The sequence below is a fragment of the Nicotiana tabacum genome, chromosome 24 (genome assembly GCF_000715075.1).
Source record: "Nicotiana tabacum cultivar K326 chromosome 24, ASM71507v2, whole genome shotgun sequence".
Lineage (NCBI taxonomy): Eukaryota > Viridiplantae > Streptophyta > Magnoliopsida > Solanales > Solanaceae > Nicotiana > Nicotiana tabacum.
The window spans coordinates 79,721,057-79,728,982 of record NC_134103.1 but is presented as its reverse complement, the minus strand read 5'-3'; the positions used below and the strand labels follow the sequence as shown (position 1 = coordinate 79,728,982).

Genomic DNA, 7,926 nt, shown 5'->3' with positions numbered 1-7,926 from the left:
TACCGAATGATGTTAGCTAAGATGAAAATTTTGTCGTGGTGTTTGTGATGGATACTACTCTGCAGAATTTGAGTGATAATTACTATGTAGAATTTAAGAATAATGAACCTTGAATATTCCATATTTGGGTAATGGATATTGGGATTAGTCCTTTCATATTGGGTAATGAAATATTGGTTAATTCCTACGGCTTCTTTGACCATTCCAGTTGGATTCCAAATGAATTCTTCAAAGCATCATTCGAGAATGACAATCTATTTTTCAAAGCATCATTCGAGAATGATAGTCTGTTTAAATCTACAATGCTGGGCCCGTACCCTGCACGGGTAATTCTCATCTAGTTAATATTAATAAAAGGCTTGTTGGTGATTCCAATTTTGAATTGGATTAAATCACGTGTAAAGCTCACAAAAGAACTTGTCGCAATTTCATCCCATTTGGAATGGGATTAATATTTGATTAATATAAAAGTTTTCAAGCAACAGATTCAACTTTGAGTTGGAAAGATCTGACCGCCCCATTTGAATGGGATTCGAAATTTTATGGAAAATTTTACAAAGTTTAGTTTGGAATAAATTTTTACTCCAAGTAAATCTTTACTTCAACCGAATAAGAAAAGGTTTATAGGTAATGTTATGTAAATGGTGATGAAGAAAATTTGCCGTAAGAAATCTTGAGAAGAAAAACCACTTTGTGAAAGTAAGAGTGGAATACAAAGTCAAGTGAGAAAATACAATTAGAAGAAAAAATATTTCTTGTTCTTCTACCTTTGAGTTGAGCTTTTTGAGAAAAAATTCAACACAATATTTTTCGTTCAATTTGTTCGCCGGTTTCATTAATCAAAGCGTTGATAGCAAGGGTTGGTCTCGGTGTGGATACACATAGGGTCTTCGCACTATCGAATTTTTTTGAAACAAGACTCATTTTACCAGGTGCGTCTTAAGTTCGATGTTTAATATGTAAATAAATTTTAAACGCAAAAGATCTTCCTAGGATTATTATTGTCTTTCGCTGCGTGTAGGGATGGGCATATTTCGATCCGAACCGAAGAAACCGACCGAACCGAAAATATTTTTATTTCGATTTCGGTTATTCAATTTTTTCGGTCGGTTTCAGTTTAAAATTTTAAAATTTTAGTTTTTCGGTTATTAATTTATTTGGTTCGGTTAACCGAAAAATCGAATTATTAGCAAACCAATAAATTTTCGGTCAGTTTCAGTCTAATTTACCGAAATTTTAAAAGAAAACCAATAAATTCGCCAGTCCAATTATTACATAGAGAGAGCCCAATATGATAATGTTCAAACCGAAAACCGATTAGAAATAAACCGAACCGAAATTAAAAAACCGAACTGAACCGAACTTATTTCAGTTCGGTTTAGGTTACTACTTTTACAAAATCGAAAACCAAAAACTAACCGAATTTCTTCAAACCGAATCGACCGAACGCCCACCCTAGCTGCGTGTTACAAACATTTATATGCAATCCTTCAAATTTATCTAAAAAAACAGTGAATGAGACAGTATTGTGTCATTAGAAGAAACTTCACTTCTCTATGTAACGAGCACGTATTTGGTCATTAGGATGACCATAAAGTTTTCCGTTAGTAGTAACTTGTAAACTAATGTGATCATGACATTGTAGTTGCTTGCGATAGGACGAATGTGACTTTCTTCAGTTGGTTTGGGTGGCATAGCCCTCAATTGCCGTACCCAGGCGTTGGTTTCTATAATCTTCTGGAATGTTCAATTTGTATGGTCTCAGTTTATGAGAATATTTTGTGTGCCACTTCTGATGATATATGCATTGGGCACAAGTATATGTCAGTTCCATAGATCAAGGCTTTCGAGAACTTCTGAGTTGGTGATTTGTCACCTGGCATCGATCGATTATCTACCCAAGAAGTTAGAGAGTCCCACATACGAGAAAAGATCACAAATAGAGTTGAACCAAGTAACATTGCAACAACATAATGATAGTAGGGTCGGAATATCCCCGCCCTCCGAACCGGATGTGAGGGTCTCCCCTCATCCGGCTCTCTGCAGGGAATCCACTTATCGCTTCTCCTAATGTTCCAATTTATGTGAACTTATTTGATTGGATATTGAGTTTAAGAAAGAAATGAAGACATTTAAACTTGTGGTCCTAAACAACCCATATCATTTTTGGGGATATAATTATGTGGCTATAAAAACTTCTCACTGAGGATAAAATTGAAAGTTTAAGTTAAATTATTTTCAAATTTAGAAATAGATCATTCTTTTTTTAACGGACTAAAAAAATATTAACATAAACTACCACCAGAACGGAGGGAGTACTTTTTGTGAATACCTAATTTTTACACTATTTTAACATCTCCTAAATCTATAAGTGTTTTATTACTTTATTCATTCCTTTTTCTTTCTCGGTTCTTACTTATTTTTATTGCATTTTGCTCATAAAAAAAAGACCAAAAAAATACTTTTCTTTTTGTGTGTGCTATTTTAATTGACTAATTATTTGATAAGTTAATCAAATTGATTTCTCATAATTGTTAGCTAATGAGTTTTATTAGGTTGGTATTTAGGTTAATTAGATTATAGTTTAATAAGATAGGATTAAAGGAAAATGGGCTAAAATTAAAATGGTTAGGTGTGTACTAGTGCAATGTCAATGCCAATTAAGTGGCTGTTAGGAGAGGGTTCAAACGACGTAGTTTTAAGCAGAACTACGCCGTTTCATTTAAGTAGATCAAATAAATCTCAGCCTTTATTCTCTTGATCTAATGGTCCTCACTCAATACCCCTCCTAGGTATATAAAGCTTAAAAATTCAGATTTTTCCCCATTTGTCAACCCTAAAGCCTTCCCCCATCTCTCTCTTCTCTCTCCTTCATCTGCCGCCGCCACTCCCTCACGGCGGCGGCGCCCGCCGGAATTTGTCATCGGCGGCAGACCACCTAAAACCCACCCAAATTGTATATCATTTTTCTCCTCTTTTCCTCATCTACCCGAATCCACAAGCTAAACCGCAAAAAAAACCTCCCCCCGCCGTGCTCTGCCACCACTGCCGCCGCCGCTCCGCCACTGTCCGGTGGCCCAAGTCACCTCCATAATTATACCCATCTCCTCCTCTCCTCCTCTTCTCTCCATATCTCCAAATCAGGTCCTCAAAATCCCAACCAAACTCCGTGAATATCCAAATAAATCAAAACCCTAGTCGCCTCTATTTCTTCGATTTCGAAGAACTTCCACCTTCAACCACCACTGACCAAACCACCATCCAAACGCTGCCTAATTACCACGACCGCTGCCCGAAGACCTCAATTCCGACCTAGGGCACGTTTTCTTTGAGTTAAAAATGCACGAGTCGACGGTCATGCACCGGAATTGGTTGCCTTGGTGTTTTAGCTCAAAGGAAGTGTGCTTGAGTCGGTTGTCCCGCCTTATCTCACTCCCCCGATGCCACGGATTGTTCGGTATGCTTCAATCTTTTCCCTTATTTTTCTTAATTTCTGTTTTCCCGTTTGGTTGTGCATTTTAGTTTAATCTTCTGTAATTTTTATTAGTAGTTAGTCTATGATAAGTGTTTTATGCTAGTTTCATGAAAAACCCACAAGAAGTTGAATCATTTATTTAGTTAGTTATTTGTTAGTTGTTATTAATTGTGTGTGATAGTTTCGCGATGCTCGTTTAGTTTCTGTTTCGCATATTAGCTTGTGATTTCAGTCGCTCGAGTTTAGTTTGCACAAATCGAATTCATTCAATCTAGTTTGTTTGAATATTTAGTTCGATTACATTTTAAATCTTGTTTCTACTTTGATAGTCCATAGTTGTTTGGGTTTGATTGTTTTGAGAAAATATTTGGTGTATTGGTAAAGTTGAGAGTGTAGTAAGGGAATGATGAGAGGGGGGTACTATTTGGTTGCTTTCTACTGTTCAGGCACTATTTGGAGCATAATGCTCCAAAAACCTATCCACAGTTGGTAAAGAACACTGTTTCTTGGGTAGATTTTTGGTTTTGGACAAATTTTCAATCAAAAAGTTATCATTTTGGACAGATTTTTTGATAAACAAAATCTGTCCCAAGAGTCCTTCCTCTCCTATATAAAGAGGAGGTCTTTCCTCACTAAAAAGGATACACTCTACACATCTTTACACACACAAAAAAAGGATATTACCTTTTTCAGAAAGATGACAAAAATGCTTCTTGGTTTTCTTCTAGTTTCTTAGCACTTAAGTTTTCTGGGAACTTTAAGTTCAATTGTTGGGACTACTCTGAGTTTTTTGGCTGCTGTTCAAAGGTTGTAGCTGAGCCTCATTTCTGCTGTTGTCGAGCTCACTTTGTTGACATTAAAGCTCTGTACTTAGGTATTAGTCTCAACCTACAATTTGAGCTTAATTAATATGAATGAATGCTGAAAAGTTTTCACTTCTCTGGTAGTTGCTGAAATTTCTATTTAAAAATATTGAAAGCTTTGCTAAAGTTCTTCTACTGTTCTTTGTTTTCTTTCAACGTTAGTATCTTTAATTTAAAGGTTGAGAAAGCCATGTAAATTGACTTGAAAATATTTTGGCATCTAATAGCTTAAAGTAAACAGAATGCCGCTTTTCCTTCTTTCTTTTTTAGTTAATACGGAGTGCCTGTTTGGAGTTCTCGTAAGTCTCATAAAAGCTCCTTAAGTAAATAGACTCATGTATTAGTGAAATACCAATGTTAGAGTAACATTCTTGATAACTAATTTTGACAAAAAAAAAAATGAGTCCGCCTAACATGTTCTTAGTGGCTCTAATTTGTTTGCCGGTTTTAATCTTTTGGTCTTGTTCTAGATAGAGTAAAAATGTTTGATTAGTTTTCGCTACTCTGTTGAATCTGAGTCACACATGGTAAGCTTCAAAGTGAGATCAAATACTCTATTTTGATTCTTGTTTAAAGCTAGAAGACATTTAAAGCTCGTTAAGAAATATTTGTTTGGTTGAAATCATAGTTAAAAATAAGTTTCTCGTTGTGGATCCACAAATTCAGGCTAATGACCATGGGAGCAGTAAAGGAGTTAATTTGTTAAGAAAGAATGAATTAATGAGGTTTGGTTAAATGGTTGAAATTCCATGCTTTGAACGTTACTGGCCTTGATTTTCTTTCTTAGCTTTTGTTTACTTTCATGTTTATTCTTTATGTTCTTCTTTGTCGTATTTTTCTACTAAGCTAATGTGATTTCTTTTGGGAAAACTACCCTCTGTAGTACCTCAAAATTTTAATAGCTCATGTTTTTTCCCACTTACACGAAATGGCCCTTCGGCCCAAACATATTACATCTAATAGCCTGAAATGTCTATTTTGTATATTTTTGTATAGTGACAATCTATTTTGTATAATGACAGTCTATTTAGTATATATTTAGTATATATTTAGTATAGTGACAGTCTATTTTGTATATATTTTGTATAATGACAGTTTAGTGTATATAAATTGTACAGTGGCAGTCTATTTAGTATATTTTTGTATAGTGACAGTCTATTTTGTATATACATTGCATAAAATTTGTATATAGAGTGTATCGTGCATCTTGCAATGTATCCATAATATATCATTAATGTATCCCGAGCGCTTTTGTGTATCCAAAGTGTATAGTCTGTTCTATAATGTATAAATTTTGAATATATAAAGTGTATCATGCATTTTACTACGTAGTGATGTAGTAAAATGTATATATGAAAGATTTTCTAGAATTTAATATTGTGTTAAAAATTACAATGATGATAGTTATTGACAATTTATATCTATTATATAGTATTTATTTGAATGAACATTTACTTTCTTTGTATGTAAAGGGGTATTTGATTTAAAGAGTGAAGAACATATTATTGTGTATTAAATAATTAAATAAACCCATGAAACGAAAACCATAACAATAAGGATATATTACTTTGATGATGACCGACTGCTTTCATCTAGCCAATTAAGAGTCAACAATAACAAGGATATATTTTTTTTGGGTTTTATTGTACACTATATTTTTTATAATTGAAAGCTTTTTTGATTTGGTTAGAAAATTAAAATAGATCTGTATTTCACGTTGTTTGGGGATTAAAGATATATTTTTCATTTCTAAAAATGAGATTCTTAGAAGAAAAAAAAGCATTTGATATATCTGGCGTCGGGTTTGGGATGTGGCTGATGAGGCTTTTTGTTTCATCAGCTGGCTATTGTAATTAATTAATTTTTGGCTAGTGGCTATTAAAAGTTTGGCCCGAGCGGCCAACAATGATAAAAGCTCTATATTTTAATTAAACTATAGTGTTTGGAGTTAGGCTCAAAAAAATTTGTTTTGATTAATTAATCAGTAGTTCAACATAAGGCTCTTCAAATGTTTGGGCTAATGAATCAATTTTTCCCAAAGCCCAATGTATTAAGTCAATAAGTTGGCCCATTTTTATTAATAATAACAAGGCAACCCATTTAAAGGGAAACTACCAACTATGTCCATTTATAAGTAGCTTATTACAAAAATTAGTTAATTCATAAAATATTACTAATATTAGCCAAATATTACTAATATTAGTCAATTAGCTATTTGTAGCAAAAAAAGTCAAATTTTTGCTTTCTTTTGAGTGAGTGTTATTAGAATAGATTGGGTACATCTTAAGGAGATTGAATCTCAATTTTGGGATGATTTGGTGATGTTTTGAGGTGGTTTGAATTGAAAATTCGAAATAAAAACTGAAAATGAAAAAAATGATGTGTATCACATTTCTTATCATAAGAATAGTGAACTAGAAATCAGATTTTGATTGGTTTGAGGATTTCGACCTTGAACTAGAAGAGGTTCTGTTTTCTTTGGACAGGCAGGAAAGAGAGATCGGGATGAAGAAAATCATAAGCTTGAAGAAAAGTCAAACTGAACCCACGGAACTCCCTTTGCTTTGTCTCGGGATCGACTCAATCAATGAGAACCACAGGCTCTCCCACGTGTGATTCATCCTAACAACTATCGATTAGGTTAAAAAAGTGCCCCTACACATGCAAAAAACTAATTAAAAGGGCAAAAGAGACGAAGGCCAAAGCATTGACTGAAGAGGGGGGCAAATCTTGGTTGTAGTGCGGATGTTGGAGCAGCTCCTCTATGCTGTGGGTGTGGAGGGGGGGGCTGTCGCCGCCTGATAGAGGCAGAAGCGGGGGCCACCGGAGCTATCTGCGTCGAGTGTTTCGATTGAAAGAGGAAGGGAGACTGGACCAATAGGGAAATCCCAATTCATTGGGCCTTTCGATACAATCAAATAGAAAGCCCCAAGGGCGCCATATTCTAGGAGCCCAAACTATGTGATTGAATAAATCCTCCTGCGGGTCAAGGGCTCCTTCTCCCTCCCCTTCTTCAAACTCCGATTCATATTTTTCATAGAGAAATCTCTGATCAAGGATAGAACAAGAGCCGTTTTGCATCATATCTTTAACCAACCCTAAGAGGGAATTCTTCTATTCATTAAGATGAAGCCATTCAGTCAGCTCTGAATCTGAACTCAATGATTGCAATTCAAGAAGGGCATGAAGTCCTTATGTACTTTTTTTTACTTCATCCATACTTTTTTACTTTTTCTGAAGTGTGGGGCAAACGGCGCCCTCTACTTCTACTTCTAACTAAAGGCGAACAGCCGGCATTGCAAGCAAATAGAAAGCCCCCGCCCCTTTGAGCCGGAAAGCGTACCGGCTGTTTGAGTCGCGAAAGGGCCGCTTGCTTAATATTATTTAGACATGTCTATGGAGTTTTGAAAAATCCAAACATCTCAGAGATAGATAGGAATTTCTCGAACGAACCGCACTCCTTCGTATACGTCAGGAGTCCATTGATGATCCATTCTCAAGATCTCAGGCCCCCCTACCAACTCGCTCCCGGTGACATTAGGCACTACCTCATTTGGACTGGAAATAATATAACTGTCCATAAAACAA

The 7,926-nt window shown here is 35.3% G+C and overlaps 1 long non-coding RNA gene across 1 annotated transcript; it reads left to right on the top strand.

Annotated features, from left to right (window-relative positions):
* The first annotated feature begins 2,840 nt into the window (after positions 1 to 2,840).
* On the top strand, positions 2,841 to 7,537 carry LOC142178545 (uncharacterized). Its single transcript, XR_012706745.1, has 2 exons — positions 2,841 to 3,457; positions 6,825 to 7,537. It is a non-coding gene; the product is annotated as an uncharacterized LOC142178545 (long non-coding RNA).
* The last annotated feature ends 389 nt before the right edge of the window (positions 7,538 to 7,926 follow it).